The 27,590-nt window shown below is 45.7% G+C and overlaps 1 protein-coding gene and 1 long non-coding RNA gene across 2 annotated transcripts in view; one reads left to right on the forward strand and one right to left on the reverse strand.

Moving 5' to 3' along the window:
• Positions 1-6,515: 6,515 nt before the first annotated feature.
• Positions 6,516-12,141, reverse strand: LOC132652186 (uncharacterized). Its single transcript, XR_009589662.1, has 3 exons — positions 11,953-12,141; positions 11,533-11,597; positions 6,516-6,642 (listed from the first exon to the last, which is right to left on the reverse strand). It is a non-coding gene; the product is annotated as an uncharacterized LOC132652186 (long non-coding RNA).
• A 10,494-nt stretch (positions 12,142-22,635) lies between these two features.
• The window catches only part of Mdm1 (Mdm1 nuclear protein), a 59,073-nt gene continuing 54,118 nt past the window's right edge, over positions 22,636-27,590 (forward strand). The window contains exon 1 of the mRNA XM_060378104.1: positions 22,636-22,850. The gene's annotated coding sequence lies outside the window, so the exon portion shown is untranslated. The remainder of the gene's footprint in view (positions 22,851-27,590) is intronic.

The following is a 27,590-nucleotide window of genomic DNA, read 5'->3' on the forward strand; positions in this document are numbered from 1 at the left end:
CACATTGGCCCCTAGACAAAACTGGGGCACCTTCATTGGGAGGTGGTGGGTGGACATTGTGAATCCAGGCAGCCAGCAGTGTCATCAAGGACACGTTAAGTTTCCTGATGAACCATCCCATGCAAAGTCATGTGAGGTTAGAAAAACAAGCGTCGAGTTTGGAGGGGGAGCAGAAGTGATGGTAAGAGCTTGGTTGTGTATCAGTTACTTTTCTGATCACTGACAAAACACAAAAAACACCTGGCAAGAGCAACATAAGGAGGTGTGATGGCTAATCTTCACTGTCAACTTGACAGGATTTAGAATCACCATGGAAACCAATCTCTGGTCATAGCCTGTAAGAAGTTTCTGATAGTAGGTTAATGGAGATGAGAAGAGCCAGATTAAATGTAGGTAGCACAGTTCCATGGCTGGGGTCCTGGACTGAATAACAGGGAGGGCGCAGCTGAGCACCAGCATTCATCAGTCACTGTTTGCTTCCTGACTGTGGATAGCACGTGACCCGCTGCCTCCTGCTGCTGCCACCATGCCTACCCCATTGCGATGGACTGCACCTTCAAACTCTGGGCCAAAATAAACACTTCTCTTCTTAAGTTGCTTTTACGGTGACAAGCACCACTTCAATTAACCCAGAATAGAAACTCCCTCACAGACATACAGAGAGGTTTGTCTCCCATGTCATTCTAGAGCCTGTCAGGTAGACACCTTCTATTAACCACCACAGAAATTTATTAGCATGTAGAGATATTAAAATACAAGCCAAAATATGACATAAATTAGGGAGAGAGTGCAGTTTGGAACCTGTCAGCTTTGGACTTTTTCCTGGGACTTGCCTCAATTAATTTTATTACCTCAATAAAAGTTTAATATGTACCTTCCCTATGTCAGAAACTGTTTCGGACTCTTAAGGCTCCCAAAGATTTTTTTTTTTTTTTTTGCAAGAGGCTCAGAGATATAAAGGAAGTAAATTGGTTTTGTACAGTGTTTTTGTTTTGTTTTTAACATGTACGAAAGCTAAGTCATTGTTCTAGTTTTGTTTCTGTTGCTGTGATAAACACCCTAAACAAGAGCAACTTCGGAGAGGAAAGGTTTATTTTCACTTGTAGCTCTGTATCACAGTCCATTGCTGAAGGAAGTCAAGGTCAGAAGTCAAGGCAAGAATCTGAAGGCAGGCCTGCTTGCCATTTCATTACCCATTGCCTTCAACCAAGGTATTCTTTTCATAGCCAGGAAGTACAGCAGGAATTGATAGTGTCGTTTGCTTGCTAGCTGGCAGGCAGGCTCACACTCAAACAGCCTTCATTTACAGTTTGGGAACACCTGCCTAGGGATTGGGCCACCCACAGGGGCTGAGCCCTCCTACATCAATTAAGGATCGAGACACTCCTCCTCAGACATGCTCACCAGCCAGTCTGGGATAGGTAATTTCTCAGCTTAGTTTCTCCTCTCTGATGAGTCTTGGATGTGTGAGGCTAACAGTTACAACTGACTGGGGCTCGTTTACATAGACTTGTAATGCATCTACATAACTGTGATAGCTTTACAGCAGATTCACTTTTTAAAGTGAGAATTTAAGCTATTTACTGTGAGCAACGCATGCATGTATGTCTGACTGTGTGCACATTTTCATTTAGAAATTTATTAAAAAGTCCAAGTTTTAAAATAGAAATAATAATCTTAGTGGTAAGATGACCATTGAAATTAATGTAATACATTATAGGATGTTAAATTAACTTTGATATTTTGTGCAAAAAGAGCTGCAAATTACTTGTCCTATGACTTTGGTTTAGGTTAGGGCTGAAGCATCCTTTCTAGACTGAATTTCTGCCTGTTATTTCACTTGAGAGTATCAAGGATGCTCAATGTTATCGTGTTCCAAATTAAGTCCTTCATCTTTTCCATCTCCAGTTCCTTCCCCTGAATCATGCTTTTCTGGATTCTTTTTGCAATGAATGACTCTCTTATTCTTTTGACCTAGGCAAGAACTCAAGGTGCCATTCTTTGCTTTACGTTTTATCAGTCGTGCTTAGTGACCTCTCTTTTTGAATCCATTCTGTCTCCTCTGTGCTGGATTGTCGGCATTTTGCCTCTGTTCTCGGGCACGCTCTTTAAAAAGCCTTCTCTGTGGCTGGAGTGAGAAGGTCTCCTAGGCTGAACTGTCCAGTTCATTATTCAAATGAAGACCTGGCTGACTCTCTTCTAGTGTCCCAAACCCACGGATGTCCTGCAGCCTGATCTTCTTTAAGACTCAGGTTCAGCCGACATACACAGGACTCTATATGCAGGAATTCACAGAGTCTACAGTATGTGAATGTGTGCACACCGAGCATTAAAAGAAGGTGATGTCTAAGATATTTCTAAACACAAGTCACAATTAAGCTATTATTTTCAGGAATACCAAAGAACACCTCATGACATACCTCTATAAGGTGCTTTATAGAACCCGGTTCATGAGATTTGATCTATGGAAAGAAATAGATTGCTCACTGTGACCTATCAGGCCTCCTATGACCCAGTCCCCACCTTCCTTAGAAGCCTTGGATGACCTCTCCCCTTTTGAACTTCATTTCTCATAACAGAAAACCACATCCTGTTCCTGTGAACAGTGTGCCCCTCCCCGTGAATCTGCTCAAGCTGTTTCCTCTGTAACACCTCTCTCCATTTGGGTAGCTGTGCTCATTACTCAAGTCAGGGCTCAAGGACCTAGAATCCATGTTGAGCTAAATGTGTGTCTTCTAAAGTCCCACTACAATAGCACAAACACGAACACAATCTGTTGTATGTGTCTTTTCACCCGACTTTACCTGTGGAAGAAGTTCTGGTGTTGGTAGTAGGGGTTGTGAGGTTGGTGGTGATTGCTATGCTACTGTAGAAGCAGCAGCTAGGGCTGAGGAAAGCTGAGGAACCCTCTGGATGATTACCCAGTAGGTAATGAGCTGGGGTGTAAATTCAGACCTGTCACACCCAAGTCTGTGCCTGCATGTCTGACACTAGCATGGCGTCTTGTAATAGACACCTGGTAAGTGCTCACTGATCTAAACTCAGTGTGCACTCAGTGTGTGTTCCATGCATTTCACCCCATTAGCATTAAGGAAGTTGAGCTGATGTAGCAGAGAATCATTTTGTTAAATTTCACTTAACAACAAAGAGAATCATTAACAACAAGACAATCATTTCGCTGCCAGTTTTACTTCTGGCAAACCTGGTAATGGAAATGGAAGTTCTGGAGGGTAACTGGTTCATTTACCAAATTACCATTTGCATGCTTGTTCTCTTAGACATGTGCTCCTGGGGTGGGCAATTCTTGGTGTTAGCCTTGGCAGAACAAAAACAAACTGGTGTTTGATGAGGACTCTTTGTCTTGTCACCTATCTTTTCATCCAAAGCCCAGTGGGAGTCTCTTGTTGGAAGCGAATGTGAGAAATTTTCTACTTCAAAGACACTTTCGTGTACAAAAAGTATATGAGTTTGCAAATGGTGTTAACAGCTCAGTAAACTGCTGTATGAGCAGAACGCTGCTTCTGGCCTTCAGAAGCTGTTTTTCCAAGCTACAGATAAATTTATGATAGTTTTTATGCTTTAAAATATTGCTAGGTGACTTGGGAATAATTGAAGTGTCTTCAAATAGGTTTCTACTTTGGCATTTTAATTTTAAAAAAAGTTCAAATATATTATTTTTGTTATGGTCTGTGAAGATCAAAAGTCATCGTGGCCTGATTATACTTTTGAATTATAAATGAGAAATGTGGGGTCGTGATCTCCATAAGCCTTTTCTTTGCTTCTTAATTAAAATGCTAAGATGAAAGAAAACACTGAAAGCAGAATATTGGATTATAAATGATAAAAAGATGGCAACTTCCATGGCATATGCTTTATGATTTTATTTTAGAGTCTATTCTGTATTAGCTCAAACAATCCATTGTTTAAAGTGAAGACCTGTGTAACTTTCTGTTCCAAACTAAACAATGGAATGCTTGCACGCGCCCTGACGCTTGCTTGTTAACAGTGAGCTGTGCCGCTTGGAATCAGTTATTTAATCCCCGTGCTACAACTCTTTCATCTTAAAGGGGAATGTTTACTAGTTCCTGGTTTTCTGTCTCTCACAATTAACGAGTTATTTATTCTCTGATATATATGCAAGGCGTATCTGGGATAGCCCTGACTTCCCACTGTGGCCACGTTCTTGCTTCACGTTGACTTTCCTTGCTTTTATGGCGTACCTGGGAGAGTTCTGGACGCCAGCCAAGCCAGCAAACCCAGCCATCTCATCCTTCACCTTAGCGATTGTTGGGCTAATCTGTGATCACGTGTTTGAATCGAGTCTTTAGGAAAAAAAAATGCTGGCTGCAGTGTACTCTCTTTACCCTTGAGCACCTACTGTGCGCCCTCAGATGGGGGCAATGCTTTGCTTCGGCGGGGGGGGGGAGAAAACCAAATTAAGCCCACTATGATATGACCTTAAAGCTGAACCTGGAATGCTTTACCAAGTCACAGTATCTTCTGTTAGCGTTTACTAGTAAACTACAGAAGCCCCAAAGAGGGTGTCCTCTAAGCTCAGGCAGGAAATCTGGGCGAGGTTTACAAGGCAATGCCTCCCTTTTCCCTTATCTCTAGAATATTTTTAGGCCCTGGGTCTCTGAGCCCAAGGTGATCTTCTATTCTATTTCCTCCAAGGCCAGTGGTCTGTCTTCTTGTCCTCCCTGTCTGTGAGCATGTCTGTGTGGCAAGCCAGTTCTGCTTTCTGTTTAAACTGTGGGAAAGAATCATCTAGCTCTGGATCCAGCTCTTGGAGATTCACGGTTGGAAGAGGTTCTCCTCATTGGCAGCTGCACATCCCATCTGCCGACCATATTATCTGCCGACGATACTGGGTCATCTCATTGACCTGGACTGAGGGAGAGAAGCAACTTTTTGAGGTTCTGCTTCCCCATGAGTGCGTGGGTCTGGTGTGCTCTCCAGTGGAGCATGTGGAACTTTGGAGAGGCGGAAGTGTGTGGCTTAGCTGAACCACTGGCCATTCCTGGCCCTTTGCTGACCTCTGCAATACCAAATGAGGAAGCTAAGCATTCAGGGTTCCAGTCTCCCCTGAGGCAAAGAGTGACGTTGTATCAGCTTTCTGACGCATGGACAAATGCCCCAGTTCTGCTATGGAGGCTTTGGGGATCACTTCATCACTTGATCAAGGGGGCTGGAAGCTGTTGGCACTTTTCCCTCTACTCCTTCTAGTCTTGGACATGGCTATGACATCTGCAGCCATGGTACTTTCAAATGACTTTGAGATAACAAAGTCATCCAAAAATGGTAGCACGAAGTGTGTGTGATGGCTTATGCCTGTAATCCCAGTACTTAAAAGACTGAGGCAGGAGGATCCCAAGCTCCAGGTCCGGCTGGGCTATATAACGACAGGCTTGTAGAAGAAAACAAAGCAGAACCCCTCAAACCAAACAACAGATAATTGCAGAAGCCTACTCTCCCTCTACAGCGTGGAGTCCCCCACTCTACAGGTCCACCTCCCACTTTGTGTCCTACTTGGAAAGCAATTCTACCCTGGCAGCTTCATTGCATTGCCATAAATTCATTGCTCCTCTCCCATCAAAAATTACAGCTCAGGCCCCCTCGGTGGAACACAGGCCAGCTTTCCCGACTGTCTTCCAGCAAACAGAATCTAGCAGAAGTGACACTGATTGGATCCCAGCACTGGGCCTTCCAGGACATAGTTTCTGCCTCGTTCTTTTCTTTGACAGGTGTCCTGGAGTCCTTTAGCAGAAATGCTAGAAGTTAGACTGCATGGAAGCTGGGAGCTGGAGAAGACGTGTGAGGGCCACAGAGAGATAGCAGTGGCAGAGGAGCCCAGCTATCCCTGTATCTGGCTCTCTGAGGCTTCCCGGTGACAACTGCCAAACTGGAGTGTGCCAGCCTGCACAGGATGCCAAACCCCAATCTTCAAGTTATCCTCACTGATGCAAAGGGGAACAGACAAGCTTTCTTCTCCTTAGCCAGTGGTTCTCCTGGCTCACGACCCCTTTGTGGGGAGGGGAATGGCATATTATGTTTCATAACAGTAGACAATTACAGTTATAAAGTAGTGATGAAAATAATTTTACGGCTGGAGGTCACCACAACATGAGAACATGTACTAAAGGGTCAAAGCATTAAGAAGGTTGAGAACCACTGCTCTAAGCCCTTTCTCTAATGGCAGACTCATGAACAAAATCAACGTTATTTCAAGCTGTTAAGTTTTGGGTGTGGTTTGGAACACAATAAAAGACCCGAACCTCCTACTTTTTATGTCACAGCTCATTGGATGCTTTTGTGATTTGCAGCCTGAAATCCCTACCTGGACCATTTACCATCGCCTGAAAGAAATAGCTTCAATGGTTCATTTGAGTCCTGTGTGTGGATTGTCTGTCCCCCTGTACTGGTTATGTTAATCACCTTTGCCGTAGGACTGATATTACAATTTCCTTGAAGGTGATACTGATTATTTACATAAATGTTTTATTTATAATAGGTCTGGGCTGCCAACTATGTGGTGATCGTTAATTTCAGCAATGGAGAGGCAGAGGCAGGCAGATCTCTGATTTTAAAGCCAGCTTTGTTTCTATAGTGAGTCCCAGGCTCACCAGGACAGCAGGATAATAACTGTCAAACAATAAAAATAAAAATAAAGTTAGGATACCATAGACACTATACTCTTTCTTGCCCCTTTGGTATTTCAGTAATAACAAACACCAATTATCACCAGTAGGCAAAGCTTAGGAGTCTGCTTCCTCAGACTTACCTTGGGGTTTCAAGATGTTTCCTTCACAAAGCCCTTCTAGCATTTGAGAGCTTTGTTTTTTTTTCCCTTGACATTTGCAGCTTTTAAAATTGATGAATATTTAATGTCATGTTCCATACACCAGATTCTTTGAAGCAAAATACCTCAAGTTCATTCTCACTTTTTGAAGAACTAATGGTCTCACTCATTAATGGTAGAATACATCTGAAGCCTTTACATATGATTTCAATATTATACTTATCAGTAAGCCTAACATTCACATACCAACAGGCCTGTTTTAGATGAAATAATACTGATGTGCTTACATGGAAGTTGCAGAATACATGAGCAATTCTTTCAAATAACAGAATGTTACTTAGTGAGAGAAATTCCCAAAACAGCTGTGCAACACAACTGTGGGAAATTCTCCCATTGCACCGAGGTTTCAAGCATGAACAGAACTGTCAACTCCTGAGAGTGGCTTCTTAAAGGCCAACCGCAGGCTAGGGTGTCTAGTCACGCAACGCCCACATCCTTAAGTTCACCCTGGGGTGCAGAAGAGCAAATGTCTGATGTACAGGGGAGGGATGGGTGTGGATGGGTTGGGGCAGGGACACATTATACAAATGCTATCATATGCAGAAGGCGATGCTGCTCGGATTGAAAAATAGCTGGGCAGGGAGTTTCAGCCTCTGTTGGAACTGACTGATTTACCGTCTTTAACAGTCACACACTTACATCCCTGGGTGGGCTGGGAAAATCTGTCTGAGCGCGCTAATACTTAATAGAAGCCCTGCGTAGTAATTTAAAGAGCTTGGGAATGTTGCCGCTCCTTTTTTTTTTCTTGTGTGTGTGTGTTTGTGTGTCTGTGTGTGTTATAAGCAGGAAAGTGCCGAATGCAAAGGCTGAGCTAATATCTCACTGAAATGCCAAAGCAGGGCAGATGTTCCTTGCTGGGCCTCAAATGAGGTTGCTTCCAGCGTGATTTCCTTCAATGAACAGGAAACACAAAGAGACAATTGCTTTTCCACAGCAGCCGCAAGAGCAGATGAAAACAAGCACGCTTTTCTCAGCCCATCCTTCCACCCACTCATCTCTTCATAGGGGACTGAATTAGCAATGCATGAGACAGTGCTCTCTGTCAAGGCTACCTGGTGGAACCTGTGAGAAATACGCTGTTCCTGCATCTCCATCTCCTTTCAGAGATTCCTTGGGGATTGGCATCACACCCTTACTTGGCACAAAGCCCCCCCTTTCAACTCTGGGGGAGAGGTAGTAGAGGTGACCCTGTTCTTGATCATCCATATCTTTCCACTATCACTTGAGACCTTAGAGAAAGGAGACCATGGGCTCTGGATCTTACTTGGGGCTTCCTTTCTCTTCGTGCCCATCACCTTACTCTAAACCTTCATGATGTTCTTTCGCTCAGCTGATGCTCACACAGAAGTTAAGAGAGCCATGTAATTTTTTCCCTAAAAACATAAGCTTAGGATTTCTTTCTTTGGAATGAAAATGCCTTTTCACAATCACAGTTTGGGAATCTTAGGAAAAGATCTGTGTGTTCTGACTACTTGGACACGATCCGACCCTTCATCTTGCAATTATCTCAAAATGAATGCAACTGTGCCTCCCACCGGAAAGCAAGGCCAAAGGCACTACCTGACCCCTCACCTTCTACAAGCCTTGTCCACTCAGCTGGAGGGTCTATTTCTGCAGGACCCTGCACACTGCTGTACTGTCTTTTCTCACCTTCAGCTTGTGCTTGCTGTCCTGCATACAGGCCTCATTCTCACCCCCATTCCCTCTACTTTCTGAACTTCTGGTAAATCCAGGCCTCTGCCAAACACCAGCTCTCACTGGGGATGTCTTTCTCCCTTTGTCCTCGCAAATGCCAGCTGCCCCTAAGCACTTTTCACAGCGCCATTATAAACCACACAGCCCAAGGTGGCAAGGGACAGGGCGAAAACGGGAATGCCCGACGTTCTGCAAGGTAGCACACGCCTCTCAACTGTGGTAACAGAATGTAGGGCTCAAGAACAGCTTGGTAAACAGCAAAGGTTTTGTGAATGAGCAACCACTAAAAGCGAATTCGGTGTTAGGCACATAACAAACCCGAGTTAATGTTGACAGTGCTCACGCAAGCTGAGTAACCTCACTGCGAGATGCCCCGTATGTATCCTTGGCTCTAAACGCAGAACTCTGTACTTGCGCAGCAGTGTATGACGTCACACAGGAAACACCGAGCGCTGCTCGCAACGACCCGGACTCGGTTCAGACCCTAGACCATTTTGTGTGTGACGAATTGCAGTGTTTTTATTGCACGTGAAAAGTTTTCTGTTCTTACAGAAACATATTGATTTAATTATGGAAAACAAAGGCCTCAGTGTTTTTCTGCCTTCATTCCTTAGCGTCTAAGTTAGCGTATCTCTGGATTGTTCGTATTACAATGTTTGATAAAAATTGCTGTGTGAGTTGCTCACCCAAGTTTTATTTAAAAAGCGTTAGATGAAAAAGTTTTGCTTTGGAATTAAGACAGATTTTTTTTCAACAATTTTGACCATGCCCTAAATGTACTCCCGTCACTTTTCACTGCTTGTTTATGTGAAGAACAACATTCTCAGCACTGATAAAATAAAAACATCGATCAACCCAAGAAAACATCAACAGGGCTTCTCTGAGGCTCTGCATTCTGCAATAGTAAATATTCAGCCGATGTTTAATTACTTATGTAAAAACAAAGAAGCACATCACCTCATTAATATGCATATTTGCTTTTGACTTTAACTAATGGAAAAATTACATATATATATTCCAAAGAGTTATTTTAAATGTCATGGGCCATCAAGATGGCTCAGAAGGCAAAGGTACGTGCCCTACAATCATGGCGACCTGAGTTCAAGCCCCAGAATCCACCTACAGGTACACGGAGAGAGACAAGTCCGCAAGTTGTCTTCCGACCGCCATACACAATCTGTGGCCTGTGGGCCCACTCACACACACATCATACTTTAAGACGTGTACACGCACATGTATGCTAAAACGTTAAAACAATCTTTATTATCAGTAAATGTATGATATGTGTGCCTGTGCTGTAAAACTTTCTACGAAAAGGGGAGGTCACGAATAGAAAGGTTTAAGAGGCCCTGACGTAGCAGACGCGGAACACCTTGGTGGGCTGTAGGTTCGCTGTTTTGACTTGGGCCTGACATTGCAGTGCTACCACAGATAACCAGTGGCTACGTCGACTGATCCGTTTGACTACTGCACACTGAAACATGACTTTCTTGTGATTTTTGCGTATCATTGGAGAGTCTCATTTTATTGGAAAAGGTCTAACCATTTAACAATTCAAAACCATTCCTATCTTTGAGGCCCCTGAAAAACATGGGATGGACCGGATGTGTGGGTTGTGGTCCGGGGACTCTCACCTGGCGCCCTCTGACTCGGCTGACTGTGTAGAATACCAACAGTTCAAGATGTCTTTCAGCCAGGTGTGGTGGCACAAATCTGTCATCCTAGCACTGGGGAGGCTGAAGCAAGAGTGTGAGTTCAGGGCCAGTCTGGGCCACGTAGTAAGATCCTGCCTGCCACAACCCTCCCTCAAAAAAAAAAAAAAAAAACAAAAAACAAAAAACAAACAAACAAAAAACCCCCCAACCAAATCAAAGAAAAGGCGTAGCTAACCTAGGGTGTCTGGGCTAGAAAGCCGAGAGCTTGCATTCTGAACCCGCTTCCAGGGCTCCTATTAGTTTGAGTAGCAAGTGCTACAGTTACGAAGCCGTGAAAGATAGGTTAATTACGTTGGAAAATGCTTGGCAGCAGGGAGGGCAGGTTTGGGAGCCAAAGGAACTCTTTCTTCCCGGCCGTGTGGGTCTAGGCGTGTTTATTAACCCTTTTCCGTTTCTGTCTATTCAGCTGTAAAACAAGGTAATAATCTCTGCCTCAGATGCTGATATTGGAACTTAACACGGGAACTCCAGCCTTAGCAGGGGCTGAGCCTTAGCTCCCATCTTTAAATTAAAAAGCGAGACATGAACCCATGTATAACAAATTAGGCTGAACTTTAATTTTGAGTGTGTCAGGGGATTTCCCTCTGTTCTTCCTGAGATCTCATTTGCAAGGGTCGTGCCCGTTCTCTCATTCAAGAAATATTTGCTGAGCTCTCAGCTTCTGCCAGGTAACCAGCTTCGCCAGATCTGCTAAACTGAGTGAGCTGGAGCAGGACCGGGAAGGGGAATGGGGAGGGCAGCGGCAGTGGTGGAAACAACCCCCGCCCCCACATACACACACTCAGCAAAGAACAAGGGGACAGTGCAGAGTGCTGGGCGGAGAGCTAGAGGGGCGCCTCCGCTGAAAGAGGGGAGAAAGGAGGTGGGAGGTAGGGAGAGAGAGAAAGAGAGAGAGAGAGAGAGAGAGAGAGAGAGAGAGAGAGAGAGAGCGAGAGCGAGAGCGAGAGAGCATGAACCTCTGCTTGGCTCACCTGGTGCCTCCTTAAGTGTGTGTCACCAGCGGGAAAATGTGAGGACGGGCTGCTGGGGGTGCAGCCGGTGGGAGTGGGGGTGGGGATGGGGCTACGGCTACTGAGATAAACCCTGGCGTTTGCCATGGGACATTTACGTTCCAGTGCAAGCCAGGGGGGCCCCAGTCACCCACCCAGAGGGTGAGGGCAGGCATCAGCAGTCTTGGGGAACTCTACAGGAAGGCAGAGGCGTGCTAAGGAAGTTTGCATCCTGGGAGAGAAGCCCTGGAAAAGGTTCGCCGGTGGGACTGACCTGGCGCTGAGAAGGTCCTGTCTGAGTGGCTCCAGGCAGCGTTTCTTCTGTCCTCCGTGGCCTTGCTAGGGACAGGGTGATTGGCAGATGTGGTCAGCAGCAAGAGGCTGGGAAAGGAGGTGAACATCTGTGCCCCCCCCACATTGCATGCTGACGCCCCTCCTCTCTTGACCCCTTACTATCTTTTATGTATATGTGGTGCTTTGCTTGCCTGCATGTCTGTGTACCGTGCGCCTGTCTAATACCCACAGAGGTCAGAAGAGTGTGTGGGATTTCCCGGAACTGGAATAAGAGGTGGTTGTCAGCCACCACGTGGGTGCTGGGAACAGAACTTGGGTCCTCTGCAAGAACAACAACTTCTCTTGAACACCGCTCCAGCTCCATACCTCAGCCTCTTGAAGCCCCCTTTTCCCATCTCACCTCCTCACTTGAGCACTTTCCTCATCCTGTGTCCCACGACCTCGCAGAGCTTCACTGAAGCGCTTGGTCCCAGCAGAGGTCTATGCTCCAAGGCTTGGAGCTGATGCGAGGATGTGGAGGAGGCAAGATGGCTGCGCGTTGTTCTAGCCTAGCCAGGAGCCTGGGTTGGGCCCCTCCAGAGCCATCCGGTCCATGGGCGGACGCAGAAAGGGACTGGGGCTTATTTGTCCTTGTTATGCAGGTGTTCTTTGTTCCAAGAAACTCTCAGACTTTGAGACAAAGATCTCAAAGCAATGCAGTTTCAGGCCCCAGGCGAGGAAGCGGCTACTGAGAGTGAACCCAGACTTCATGAATCACTTTCACAACCTCCTGTTACAGCTGCCTGAATATTCCATCTGAACTGGTCCAGCTCTCATCTGCCCAGTGGGAGAGGGACATTTTCTTCATGCAAGAGTTTGCTCTTTCAGTTTAGGGATCTTTGTATCTTTACCCCAGGAAAGAAAGTAAAATTCTCGCAGGCTTAAGTAAGAAAACTGGGTTCTGCAGTGAGGATCTGCAGCTGCTGAGGCTGGGCCTGTGGGGAGAAGGGCAAGATTTTGAGCAGCTTGAGTGTGAACACGAAACGCCTGTGGATGCTGCCAGACGTGGGGAAAAAAAAGGTTGTTGGGGTCTCCTCGCATGGTTTGGGGGTCTGGTGAAAGCTGAGTTACCTTTGGAAAAGTGCATGTATTCACATGAAATTGATACTGGAAAGCCACCCTGTTCTTCTCACAAAGATGTGGTCTTTATAGGACTCGGAGACCAAGGACCATGTTCAGTGCACGTGTGATGTGTACGTGTTCAGAACACGTGCAGATCACATGTTCAGTGATTTCTCCATGTTCTCTAAACAACCCACACCAGCAGACAGCAGAACAGCATGCAGCTCCCCCTCACCAAACGGGGGGAACATGGACTTGAATTTGTTTCTGTTTTGTTGCAGTTTTGTGAGTGTGCAGGTACAGGTGTGTGTATGTGTGTGTTTGAGTGCCTGTGTCTGTGGGAGCATGTGCAAGTATGTGTGTGTTTGTGTATGTGTATCGTGGGTGCACATGCAAGTATATACAAGTGTGGGGGCACGGGTTGATGTCTGGCGTCTTCCTCACATCCATGCACCTTGAGTTTCTGGCCTGTGGAAAACACATCTTCTCAGTGCTCGGCTGTGGGAGCCGTAGGGTCTTACGGGTCAGCATGTGGGTGTGATTTCTCTTTCAGATACAGGCTTAGCAGACACTCCCAAGAGGGTCTGAGCGATTTTCAGGCAAAACACTGTAAAGCTCATCTTCCTTAACACACGTTATTCTTTTGTTCTGTTATGAAAATAACACTGGCTTGTCCAAGCTGGGAAACTCGGAATAGACAAGGGTGAAAAACTGTCCATTCCACAGAACCAGGCCCATCGCTCTCTCCTGGACTATCACACTGTTTTCCAGCTTGCCACCCTTCGCACCAGCTGCACAGCTGGGAGAGCTTCCTAAAACACAGGTCTCCGCCAAGCTTCAAAGTCTTGCTGTTGCTTCTAGTGTCCAAACGGGGCTCTGCTTGTCTCTTCGGTTTCCTGTTCCTCTGAGGCCCATCCCAGCTCCCCAGTGCCAAACGGAATTTCCTTTGATTCTTCAACACAGGCTGTTGATTCAGAGACCTCTCTGCTTGGTCTGGTCTTTCAGTTTCATGATGTGACAGCCCTCTGCTCCCCCACCCCACCCTTGTTTCCACCCCTTCATTTTCCCACCACACCGCTTCAGTATCTAGAGAAACTTCTTTCCTCGAAAAGCTGTCGCTGACTGTCCCTTTCCTTTTTCCCAGAGTGATCGGAGTTTGGAGGTCCTCCCCAGGTGCCTTGGGAATCCACCGGTTCCTCCTCTGTGAGTTTCATCACACTGTGTCTTTGCTGGCTCTTGGAGAAGACACCACTCCATCTTCAGCACTCAGCCCCTTGGTCCATGTCACACTGATGACAGGATGTTTGTCAGCCGTGTTAGAGGGAGCCATTATTCACATTTTATAGACACTCACTCTTAGCTTTTGCTTTAGTCATGTTGTGTTTTCAGTATCGCAATGATTATTAATCATCTGTATGTCGTGGGCCATACCACATGAAGTTTTATCCTTACCTTATCCTCTTTAACAATACACAAAGCACTTTACACTCTACCCAGTCTTTGTAGATTTTACTTTTTTGGTGACTGAGCACTGTTTCATCAGTTGGATGTTCTCCAGTTTATTTATCTTCTATTGCTGGACATTGAGAGATTTTTCTTGGTTTTACTTATTGCAATACGTTGATTTTGCAGTTAACTGTCTTTGAGTATCTTTGGGTACTATTCATGTTTTGAACTCCTTTCTTAAAATTCCCCAAGTAAAATCTTAAGGCATTTAAAGTTCCTAGTACAGGTTGCTTAATTGCCTTCCCAAAGTGTTGTTCCTATGCAGCCCCCAGCTCAGTTTGCTTGCCCTCAACCAAAGTCACTTAATTCCCAGCCGCTGAATCCACTCCCAGGGGCATTCCCAGCACCCAGGGCCAACCTCTGCCGCATCCTCACTCCCTTCTGAGGGTGGTGTCTCAGCTCTTGTGTGTGGTTCTCAGGCTGCCAGGTGGTACAACCTTGAATGGGATGGATGTTTAATCACTCCGAGCGAGTGTTTCCTCCTTTCAGGGGTCCAGGCAACTGTAAGATTGCTGCGTTCACTCTATTTCAAACGCTCTCGGTGGACCAGGGCATCTACTCCCATGGTTCCCAGTTAGATCAACACACCTATCCACACTTGTATGTGTGCACCCCCCCTCCCCCGCTTGCAGGCTAACCTCCCCTGACACTATCTTCTCACTCAGCATGACTTTCTCCAGCCTCTGGGATTCCTTTGCTCTTGCTTTTATTTAGTTTCTTTGTTCTTTACATACTTGTCTCCTTCCTTCCTTCTTCTCTTCCTTCTGTTTCTCCCTCTCTCCTTCTTTTCTTTCTTCCTCCCTTGATTCTTCACTCTCCCTTCTTCCTTCTTTGCTTTTTCCCCTCTTCTATTTATTCATCAAAGTTACCCAGCACTTACTAGCCCAGGGATAAATGATATACTGACACCGGACACTTCCTGCTTTTGTGCACTTAACATTCAAGTAGAGAAGACAGATTAGAACAAAAAGCAAATCCAGATGTTGCAAATTCATGTGCTGTAATGAATCTTCTGGACTGAAAGAGAGATCCCAGGGCAGCTCTTTGCATAGAGTGGCAGCTCCTTTCCCATCAGTCCTTCTCCTGCCTGACAGACAGGTGTACTCTTTCCTGGTGTCTTTGCTTGTTATCTGTCTCTCCACATTGGGGAGGTGATCTCCACCAAGGCAGGGCCTTGCTCCTCCTGTTGTGTTCTGTGGTGTCTGGTCCACAGGTTCAACAAGCAACATTTCTCAGGGAGCGTTTGTTGTCTGAATGTCTGAATGGAAGGGCTTGGGAGTGTTTGTTGTCTGAATATATGAATGGAAGGTCTTGGGAGGTGTGTGTGTGAAACTGTGCAGAAAGAAAGAGTGAAAAGTGCCTGGGTCAGAGATCCAGGCAGAAGAGAATGTGGGTGGCATTTCCAAAGTATGCAAATGAGAAAAAAAAAAAGCCTAAGTGGTAGAAATGAGATGAACAGGCACAGTGACACTGGGTGAGGTTTGCTAGGTCTTTCAGGCCACAGGAATGAGCTTGGATTGCACGATGAGCTTCCAGAAACTTTGTAATTATTATAAGTTTTTGTTGTTGTTGTTTGAAACTCTGTCTTGAGTGGACGAGGGAAAGCAGTGTCAGAGTATGAAAACAGTGTGCGTATGAAGAGGGGTGGGCGGAAGAGTTTGCACTCTGATTTCTTGGCTTGTCCTTGCCCTGTGACCCAGGTTTTCTCTTGTGGGTTCAGGGACCAGGTGCCTCCCCAGCCGGTTGCCATCTTGGGTCCTTATACTTATCAGGTAGTATTGCTCTTGGTTGCCCACCAGAGCTTGACAGTAAGACCCTGCTGTTGAACACACCACACACATTAGTCACAGGTCACGGAGAAAACAATTTGGTGCTGATCAGGAAGCTTCCTTCCTGCTAGCTAGCTTTCATACTGCTGGAAGGGGCTACGAAGACTGCTGAGGGAAAACTGACAAAGTGTGCTATCAAGCTGTGCACCCTACTAAGTGCAGTAATGATCAGCGTGGTGGTGCAATAGTGGCATGAATGTTATAGGAGTAACTGACTGCTTTCTGGTTGGACTTAAGGACCATTCTATAGGAGGAAGCACATGCCTGGGATTAAGAATACATATGGCTGGTCTATACTCACTTATAAGTGGATATTAGACATATAATACAGGATAAACAAATCTGTACACCTAAAGAAGCCAAACAAGAAGGAGGACCCTGGGTAAGATGCTCGATCTTCATTTATAAAGGCAAACGAGACAGACATCGGAACAGGGAGAAAACAAGGAATGGGGAACACGACAGGAGCCTACCACAGAAGGCCTCTGAAAGACTCTACCCAACAAGGTATCAAAACATATGCTGAGACTCATAGCTAAACTTTGGGCAGAGTGCCTGGAATCTTAGGAAAGAAGGGGGAGATAGAAAGACCTGGAGGGAACAGGAGCTCCACAAGGAGAGCAACAGAACCAAAAAATCTGGGCACAGGGGTCTTTTCTGAGACTGATATTCCAAACAAGGACCATGCATGAAGATAACCTAGAACCCCTACTCAGATGTAGCCCATGGCAGCTCAGTGTCCAACAGGGTTCCCCAATAATAGGAACAGGGACCATCTCTGACATGAACTCATGGGCTGGCTCTTTGATCACAGGTTGATCACCTCCACCTGAGGGGAGAGCATCCTTACCAGTCCACAGAGGAAGACAAATAAGCCAGTCCTGATGAGACCTGATAGACTAGGGTCAGATGGAAGGGGAGGAGAACCTGCTTTATCATTGGACTGGAGGAGGGGCAAAGGAGAAGAAGAGAGAGGGTGGGATTAGGAGGGGGTGGGGAAGGAGGCTAAGGCTGTGATACAAAGTGGATAAACTGTAATTAATATAAAAATTAAAATAAAAAAAAATCTTTTGGTTCAGAAGTTAAGAGTACTATAATCTCCCCTGGTACAGCCTTGTCAGGCCATAGAGAAAGACAATGCAGCCAGTCCTGATGAGACTTGAGATGAGGGAGGGGGCCATGGTATAAATTGAAAAAAAAAAAAAAAAAAGTACTGTCTGCTCTTCCAGAAGTACTAAGTTCAATTCCTAACCATCTGTACCCTCTAATGACCTCTTCTGCCATGCAGGTGCACATGCAGATAAAGCACTTATAAATAAATAAATAAAATCTTAGAGAGAGAGAGAGAGAGAGAGAGAGAGAGAGAGAGGAAAAAATCCCATGATTGAGGAGCTCACAGGCCACAGAAGTGAACCGTATTACTGATATTCTGCTCTGTGGACATAGTATTATCTCTCTCTACCTAGAGATTAAGGCACTTTTCAGACCTCATCAAAGAAGTTTGTTTGTGCAGTGGGTAGTGATTAATATAAAAACCCACAACTGCTCAAAATGCAGAGAATAAGTCAGTGGAGTGCTCTGCCACACACACATACACACACACACACAAAGGCACATCTGTCCCCCACCCCTGCCACAGCTCAGGGACCACTGTGGAAAAAGGGACAGAAAGGCAGTAAGAGCAGAAAGCAAGCATACCACACAGTGCGTCCTTAGGTGCATTGTGCGTTTCCCTAGCTTTTTAGGCAGCGTCCTCTGGACAACCAGATGGGGACTCATTCCTGAAGGGAGTCCTGAGTTGCTGTTTCAGAACCACAATGAATTCAACCCAGACTTGGCAGATTGGGATCTGACCTCAAGTGTAAAGTCGGGGATTCCCTGGAGCTCTGCTTTTGGCTTGCTGATATGGATTTAGGATAGCCTGGATGATTTTTCTCAGATCTGTCTGAGGTCCAGAGGAGAGGCTCACTATGGAGGCTCATCCTCCAAAAGAGCAGCAAAGCCCCCTTTCCCCCCCCCCCCCGCCATGGGTCCTAGCTGATCAAAGGCATGTGGTGGGGTCACAGGCCCTTGAGATCAGAAGCCAGCTCTGGGGAGTTCCCTTCCTTCTGGCTTCTGACCCTGGCAGTTTTAATGCCCATTGTCAGCAGCCCCTGCAAGTGACCACAGCTTCCTCTAATCCCACAGCTGCCTCTTCTGAACTCTGACTATTTCATTGCGGACAGCTTCCTTCTTGTTACCCTGCCTGGACCCTCCCTTTGACCTTGGCTTTTCCACCAGTCAGGATACTAACATTTGTAAATCACCCTTGGGTTTAGAAACTTATCTGATCTGGAGGAACCCATTTCCTTCCACCTGCTCCTGGCCCCTGAGCAAACTGGGAAATTCACAGCTCCATAGAGCCAGAAGGTGTGTAAATAACACAGGAGTGCTGGCTACCTTTATGTCAACTTGACACAAACTAGAACCTTTGAGCAAGGAGTACCCTGAACTGAGAAAACACCCCCTACTCTAAAAACCTGTGGACAAGCCTATGGTGAATTTTCTTGATTAATGATTGATGTGCGAAGTCCCAGCTCACTGCGGGCTGTCTAACCTCTGGGGTGGTGGTCCTGGTTGCAGTAAGCAAGCAGGCTGAGGAAGCCAGGAGAGTAAGTCAGCAAGCAGTACCCTCTCTAGCCTCTGCATCAGCTCCTGCCTCTGGCTTCCTGCCCTGATTACTCTAGATGGTGGACGATGATGTGGAACTGTAAGCTAAAATAAACCCTTTTCCTCACAAGTTGACTTTGCTAGTGGTATTTTATCACAGCAGTGGCAACCCTAACTAAGACAACAGAGTAACACAGAGTGGAGATGGGAGGCAACAACCCAGGAGGAGAACAGACATTGATTCCCTCTCCCTGAGCCAGTGGTCCTGATCTTGCATAGTGCCCTATATTGTGTTAAAGTAACAACAGACTTAATTTGGCACCAGTGGAATAGAACCTTAGATCGTTACTCAGTTACACTGCAATTAGGCTGACCCCATGAGTTATTTACTAATGTACTAGTTCTTTGATTCAGCTAGATGATACTTTGTTCTCTCCACTTGCTTTACTTCTCCAACATCTCTATTTGGTACCAATGGTACTCCCTGGTAATGCTGTGTTTATGCCACAGTGGCACAGTGAACTCTACAATGACCATTATCCTGAAGGGTAGAGTCTATCTATACATGTAATTAATAGGGGAAGGGTCAGTGCTGCGTTCTCATCCCTGTGCTCAGTTCATCATTCTTTCAAGAACAATAGGCACCATTCCTTAGTTACTTTCACTGAACACATGGAAAGTCTTAAGAGTCTCACCTGCCAACCGGGAGGCCTGACTGTGCATTCTGGAAGCAGAGTGCAACAGAGCTTTGTACGTGGGGCCAGAGCTCTTAAGACTGGGGTAGTGATCCATAGGGTAGAAAAGAGGGCTTTCTCTTTGGGTACTATGGAAAGAGCCTTCTCCCTACCAGATGTCTCTTTACATTTTAAAGTGACACATTGATTCTTCTGGAAATGGGGGGTGTCCCTCCTTACTTCCACCAGTAAACTTCCAAGGACTGGCTTTCTAGCATCCGTGCTGGATAGGTTATGACAGCTTGGCGCAGCTGAAGTTGTCCGAGAGGAGAGGACCTCAGTTGAGAAAATGCCTCCTTAAGATCCAGCTGTAGCCGGGTACAGTGGCACACACCTGTAATTTCATCTTTCAGGGAGACAGAGGCAGGCACATCTCTGTGAGTTTGAGGATAACCTGCTCTACAAAGCGAGTCCAGGACAGCCAAGGCTATACAGAGAAACCCTGACTTGAAAAACAATAAAACAAAACAAAAAAGCAAACAAACAAACAAACAAATACAGCTGTAAAGCATTTTCTTAATTAGTGATTGATGGCATAGGGTCCAGTGCATTTCGGGTGGTCATACCTGGATTCTCTAGGAAAACAAGCAGAGCAAGCCAGGGAAGCAAGCCAGTAAGCTGCACTCCTCCATGGCCTCTGCATCAGCTCCTGCCTCCAAATTCCAGCCTTGTTTGAGTTCCTGTCCTACTTCCTTCAATAATGAACAGTGGTGTGGAAGTGTAAGCCAAATAAACCTTTCCTTCCCAACTTGCTTTTGGTCATGGTGTCATGTCACTGCAATAGGAACCCTGACTAAGACAGCTTCAGTACTACTGAGTAGCTGGGGAGAGGCAACTTCAAAGAGATGGTGTGACAGTCTGGATGTGTGCTCTCTTTGTAACAGTTACGTGGACACTTCCTTTTTCCTGGACACCAGTCCTGTGTGCAACCACAGATGAAAAAGCAGAAAAGTGCAAGGAGATGCTAAAGCCAGTTGAGTGATCTGTTGTTTACGGCCTAATAAAAGCTACTTCAGAATAAGTCAGAGAGAAGATGATGGTCCGTGGTTGTTATGGTAACCTGCAAACATGTTTGGCCTCCGGAAGCCCTGCCCCTGAAGAGCATAATGGCTTTTGTTATGAAACTTGGGGACTTCATCTATTTCCCCATTATTTATTTTCAAAGTTGTCGACAGTAACAAATTTCTCTGTGCCTTTGACCTTCTCTTTCCAGGTCCTGGGCTAATCCTGAGTCCACTGTGGTGTGTGGTTCTGTAGGGATCACAAGGAGTGTGGCAATAAGGTGACAAGCACTCTGCCACTTTAATCTTTGTTCCATTAATAAGGGGATAAAAATACCCATTATGTTTATTTTTTAAAAGGAATACAATTACTTGGCTTTGCAACCTTTACATAGAATACTTAATAGAGAGGACAAATATGTTTCCTTTTACGTGCTAATTCTAACTGAATGATAGTGGCTTTGCCTCTGTCAAGAAGGGTCTGAGAGTGCATCCCAGCTCAGTAGACCAAGATGAGGCTGAAGTGGCCTGTATTTGCTTCCTTGGTTTGGGACATTCCTTCCTTGTTCCCTGCAATGGCTTCTGGAGGTTTGAAACTTACTTATCTGTTTAGCTTATTGGACATTACTCTGTCAGTGCTGACTCAATGAATACAAATGTCTTATATCCCAAGCTAAAAACTCTACCTTAATTTCTTTTAAAACATTTCAATTTTTTAAAAACTGGCAGGAACGAGATGCATTTATTGTTAGGTATCTGACCAATCCCAGAGAAGTATCTAGAATAAAATAAAAACAGTGCATCATCTCATCACTCTTACATAACTTAGCATGGTGGCTGGAGGTTTCAAGCCTTTTGATCGGATTTATTTCTCTACTTATTTTTAAGCTGGTGAATCAGCTGCTGTGTAGAGTGGGTTATGAACAGACACTGCATTCAGGAGGACCATTTTGGAAACTCATGAAGAGGTCAAGTGTGGAGAGGCTGACACAAAGGTAGATTTGGTGGCTTTTTAATGTGGAGACTACAAGACTTATAATGGTTTGGCTCTAAGCTATAAGGAAAAGAAGCCTCGGAAGGATTGCATCCTGGCTTCTGTCCCACGTCTGGTGAAATGACAGTCCGTTTACTGAGGTGGGGTACAGTGAGAAGGAAGCAGGTGAGTGGTGTTTGTGCATGTGGGGTGAGGAAGGTGATGGAAGGTGATGGAGAGGCTGAGTTAAGGTGTCATGCCTGCGTGAGCGTTTCTAGTAGATACTTGGATATATGTTGGGGGCCTGGGAGAACAGGATGCAGAAAGAAGATATTTTGATCAAAGAACCATCAGTAAAGCAAGGATGTAAAAGAGATGAGGCAAATGTAGTGAGCTAAGGGTATATGGGGAGGAGCCTTAAGGACAGAGACTATTTGGGAAGAGGAGGTTACCGCCTGGGAATAAAAAAAGGAGCCAGGGGCCAGAGCAGGACAGGGAAGGACAGTGCAGGAAGAGAGGACAACTGAAGAGGGTCCCTCAGGACAAAGGACAAATGCTTCTCCCTCTTTTTGCACACATATAAGCATATATCTTATGCAACAAGCACATTTCATGTGTGAATATGTGTTTTTACAGATGATGCATTGGGCTTTCTTTGGGCTTGACCAGGAATGCTGTTTTGGGGGTGGGGACTGGGACCTGCAGCTTGGGCCTTTCACGGGGCAGAGAAGTGATCTGTTATTGAGCTGTCCCCTGAACTTTTATTCTGAGGCAGTTGCTCACTAAGTTCTTCAAGCTAGTCTTGAACTCACGCAATAGCCCAGTGTGAGACTTTTCTTGTTTCACTTTGTTTTGTTTTTCCAGACAAGGTTTCTCTGCGTAATAGCGTCATAGCCCTGGCTGAACTGGACTCTCTTTGTAGACCAGGCTGGCCTCAAACTCACAGAGATTCATCCCTCTGCCTCCTGAGTGCTGGATTAAAGGTGTGCACTACCGCACCTGGCTCCTGTAAGGTTTTCGATACATGTTTTTAAATTGCCTCGGAAGGCGAAGTTTTAGCAAGGCTGTGCTCTCCACCAGCAATCAATTGGAAGCCGCGCATGTGGCTGTCACTGTCACCATTGAATACCGCGCGTGTGTGGAGCGGAGATAGTGGCTACTTTGTAGATTATTTCCACTTGCAGGACTCGTGCCGAACTTGCGCTGTCTCACAAGGTTCCTAGGGCGCAGTGTGGGCCTTGAGTCTGTAACTCCTACTCCCGACCACCATCAGCATGAAAACACGAGTGTACCCATCAGCCGAGCCGCTCAGGCAGGAAGAAGAAAACATGTTCTGAGCAGTCTCTTGGGTGAGGGGTGGAGCGGATCTTTGTCAGCCCACACCGTGCGGTTCCCACAGCTCAGTGCCTCCTCCCGCTGGGACTTCCTGTGCTGCCCAGCCTAGGAAAGGGCGTGGTCACTGAGAAGAGGAGCATCCCTCCTTAGCCAGCGGCTCGGCTCACATGGTAAGGGGTGGAGGATGTGTTGCCTTGTGAACCGCTGTCCACATTGCCCAATTGAACAACAAACATGGGCCAGCCAGGGCACGAGGCGGGGGCGGGGGGCGGGGGGCGGGCAGGCCTTGCATGCTCTGTCCTTTCCGCACAGGGTGGAGTCATTTCAGCTCCTGAGAATCCTCCATCCACGCCCAGCAGAAGGGGACTGTATTTGTGAAACTGCAGCAGGACACAGCAGCTCTGTTGGGCTGCAGCTTGGCAAGGGGCAATTGCTTCATGCTGTTAGGCTGTGATGTGGAAATCACTGAGATAGGAATCTTAAGAATGTGTGGCACATACATTTGGGCCCCTAAGTGGGGACAGTGGCCATCTTCTAATGCAATGTTTCTTATTTCGTAACCATGAGTTGGAACAAACCTTAATGATGCAGCCCAGAGTTGTACGTACAGCTCAGACATCGAGACGGTTTCGGTGAAAACAGAGAAAGAAAGACCCTCAGACGACCCAGGTTTCAAATACAAAGATAACCACTCCGTGGGAAGTGAAACAAACTTGGGAAAAGGTCAATAGAAAACACACCGTTTTGAACAGTATTTTTGTTTGGCTTCCTTTATTGGGATTTTTTTTTTTCCAGACACGTATTGGTGGCAATACCTGCTAAGCCATCTTGCTGGCCACAACATAATTTTTAAAAAGGGAGATAATATTATTGAAATTTTGCAGCTTACTTTTTTTTCCCTGTTTTTTCTCTTAGGTAGTTTTGCTCTATCTGTCCTTAATAAAGTCCAAAACACAAAACAAACAAACAAACAAACAAAAACTCAACATTAGCAAAAACCTCAACAACATAAAACAACTAACAAGCAAAAAAAAAAAAAAAATCTTTGAGCCAAAGATAGATCTGCTCATTTCTTCTCCTTCTCCTCCTTCTCCTTCTCAGTATCCCCTTTGCCTCCAGCGCCATTTAGGGAAGGAAACACAGTCTCTACCCTCATGCGATGGCTATTTCAGTGGAAGGAGGTGGACAGTAGCCAAGTGCAGCACACAGGAGAGAGGGCAGGGCAGGATGGGCACACCGCAAGGAGGTTGGGAACAGCCTCACTGAACAGCAGCATTTGAGTTGCGACCTGGAAGGGAGAGAGAGGGGGAGCATCATGTGACTCTCTGAGGGAGGGCACCCCAGAAGACAGGAGTAGAAAGCCCAATTGCCTCAGGAGGAGGAGGGGGAGGGAGGGAGGTGCCTTACATAGAAGAGGGAAAGAAATGAGTGTAGCTGGGGAATGGTGAGAGCATAGGGTCAGAGGAAATGGTGGGAAAGATCTGTGGGACATTTGTGACAGTGAGTGGGAGAGGACTTCCCTAAGGGGATTGAGGTCAGAGCACAGCATGATCTGGTGTGTGCTTTCACCTGAGTACTCTGGATACTGTTGAGAATCGACTCTGGGAGGCCGGGGAAGAAGAGGGCGTCAGTGAAGAGGTCATGGCAACACCACGGGGAAGCAGTGCTGAAGCCACACAGGGTGTTGCAGTGGGGGCAGTGACGTGGTTAGACATGGGTACATTTCCTAGGTAGGAACAATAGGATCTGCTAATGGGTCAGGTGTGGGGTGTGGGACAAGGAGCGAAGGTGTGGGTGACTTATCAATATGAAGCAACACAGGGAGGCTCTCACTGAGAAGTTTATTAGTCAATAGGAGAAACACAGAAGACGATGGCTACCAATATCAGACCTAGAGGACCAGCATGGGCTCCTTGTCCACCACATATGTGTCTCTGCTGGTCCTTCTCAATACACACCCTGAGAAACTTCCAGTGGCAAAGGGAAGCAGCTTACACTTTGCCTGTCATATTTCACGGCACCACCCATGACAAGTAAGGCATTGCAATGAGAGCCTTGTATATATATATTTAAATTACTATTGGATTCTGCTCCAAAATCTGCCATCTGTCCGTCTGTCCATCCACCCACCCACCTATCTATACGTTTATTCATCTATTCATCCATCCATCCATCCATCCATCATCCATCCACCTGTCCACCCACCCATCCATCCATTTATCTATCCATCCATCCAGTTATCCACCCACCCATCCATCTGTCTTCCATCCATCCTGATTGCTTGTAACTGACTTGGATGATAAATCTGACAAACATCCAGCATCACTAAGGAGTGATGTAAGGTTTTGGGATACTTAGGCCTATGTCAGTCCCATGCTAGGGATGGCTGCTTCTTAAGAATGACTCACTGATTCATAGATGGCTAGTCCCAAAAACATTTCTTTACTTCAAGGATTGTGCTGCAAAAGGATTGGGCACAACACGAGTCACTCTTCATACCATCTTGAGCTTCTCCATCTCTGCTCCATCATGCAGACACTTCTTTGCAAGTGGAAGGAACATACCCTCTTCCACTGCATAGCATTCTTCCCATCCTGGTATTTTTCAACCTTTTCTAAGGTTCCTCAAATTCTACATTCCACACATGGATGCTGCACATTATTCCTCCGTGGCAAGTCTTTTCAGATAATTCTTAGAACATTAATTTTCAGCGGGCGGTGTGATAGATCCTGAGAAAGGCGACACTTCCAAGTCAGTAGAGCAGAGCCTTGGAATCAGACGGATGGAGGTTGTAATGGTCCTGCCATTACCTGTCCATGTGATTCTATGCAACCTCCCTAATGTCTGGGTCTATAAAATGGAGTTAAGAGTGGGGCTGGCAGGATGACTGAGTGAGGCGTCTATGAGAGGTGTCCCGCACCACATACAGGCACTTGATAGATGTTAGTTCCCTTCCGCCTTCACATCTGAATGTGCCGCTTTCAATCTCTTGCCTTGTATAATTCTGCCTTTTGAGTTGTTATGTATTCCATCTCTCCAACTAGACAATAAACTCTTATGGGTTAGAAGCCACCTCTTCTATTTCTCGGCATGCTCTGAAGAATTTATCGTGGTGCCTTGAATGTGGGAGATGATTAATAAATGCTTGCTGATAGACTGATGGATTCCTTCCTTGGCAAGGTTAAAGCTGAAGGGCATATTGCTCTCCCGAGTCTGGCACCTAGCAATGAGCTTCAGAGAGGACAGTCATTGCTTAGTGAGACACACTGCTGATGGATGGGAATTCTGGGCCGCTCGGCTGCCTTGGCTGCAGATTTTGCTCACCAGCTTTGGAAATGGTTACTCAGCCAGATGGCAGGATCCTGATAACCCCTCCACTATCAAATTCTTTTAGCAAAGCATTTTAACAGGCTATCACCATGGCACGTGGACTGTTTGATTGATTGTACAGCTGTTATTGTGTATGTATGAGGGAAATTAGGAGTAATTAATGGCTGGGGAGCAATGACAGTCTTGTATTGAAGTGAATGATTTAATTTTCTTCCTAAGTGAAGAGGTAAGTATAAAGATTTCACAGTTACTATAAAGTGTAGGTATAAACAAACCATGCTATTTGTTGGTTTATGTAAAGACTTGATTTTTTTTAACATTTATTTACTTGTTTAATGGTAATGCATGCAGTGGTAACTCAAACAGTTCGAAAAAGTAAAATAACATTCCAGAGGCAATCACAATGAGATGTGTTCCTAGAGATCTTTGTTCTTTCTCTCTCCCTTTCTCCTTTCCTCCCTCTCTCTGTTTCTCTCTCTGTTTCTGTCTCTCTTTCTCTGTCTCTTCCTCTCTCTTTCTGTCTGTGTGTTTCTTCTTCCTTCTCTCTCCCTCTCCTGTCTCTCCCTCCCTCTCTGTGTCTCCTTCCCTCCACTGTCTATATGTCTCTCCCTTCCTCTTCTCTCTCTTTCTGTCTCTCTCTGTGTGTGTGTGTGTATGAGCATGCACACATGTACCTTTGCATCCATAAGCTGAAAGCTGTTTTAAGAATTTAAGCACTGTCCGTTTACTTGCTGTATCTTTGTGGCTTACCTCTTTATCTCTGGTGGGTAACCCAACCCTATTGGTCCCAAATTGATGAGCAACAATTATTTGATTGATTGAATAGGTCTGTTTTAGTCTCTGACTAGCTAATTAGAATTGTTTCAGCAATCTTAAGAAATTATTGCATTAGCCTCATACATTTTTATTGTAAATTATTAGAAGACATATAATGTCTAGGGAGTAGAATACCTGAATTGATTTCACTGTATTGCTGCAATGACTTTAAACCATGGATGCAGAAATTCTGTTTGAATAGCTGCACAAACCCGGAGGCGCTTCTGGGGAAACATATGTCACCTGAACTTAAATAAGAGTTAGTTAGCAAGCAGCTGAGAAGCTAGAACACATCAGAAGACAAGGCAAGTTAATGAAAGTCAGCACCCTAGGGAAGTCACCTACTGCTAAAACAGTTTCTTTGAGTTCATAAGCTGCTACAAACCTATGATTACCAACGTTGGGCCTGCTACCACCGTCTACCTGCACCACCATGTGTTTTTCACATACCTTACCTCATTTAATGGGATAGCATCATTGCTGGGTGGGTATTATCACCTGTGGGTCATGACCCCTTTGAGGGGGTCCAATGACTCTTGCACAGAGGTCACGTATCAGGTATTCTGCATATCACATTTATGTTACGATTCATAACAGCAGCAACATCGCAGATATGAGGCAGCAAAGAAATGATTTTATGTCTGGGGGTCACCACAACACGAGGAACTGTTAAAGGGTCGCAACGTTAGGGGGGTTAGGAACCGAGGCTCTGAGGACTGAGGGTTACAGATGTGTCTCACCACGATGGGCCACAAACCCATTTT

The sequence above is a fragment of the Meriones unguiculatus genome, chromosome 2 (assembly GCF_030254825.1).
Source record: "Meriones unguiculatus strain TT.TT164.6M chromosome 2, Bangor_MerUng_6.1, whole genome shotgun sequence".
Taxonomy (NCBI): domain Eukaryota; kingdom Metazoa; phylum Chordata; class Mammalia; order Rodentia; family Muridae; genus Meriones; species Meriones unguiculatus.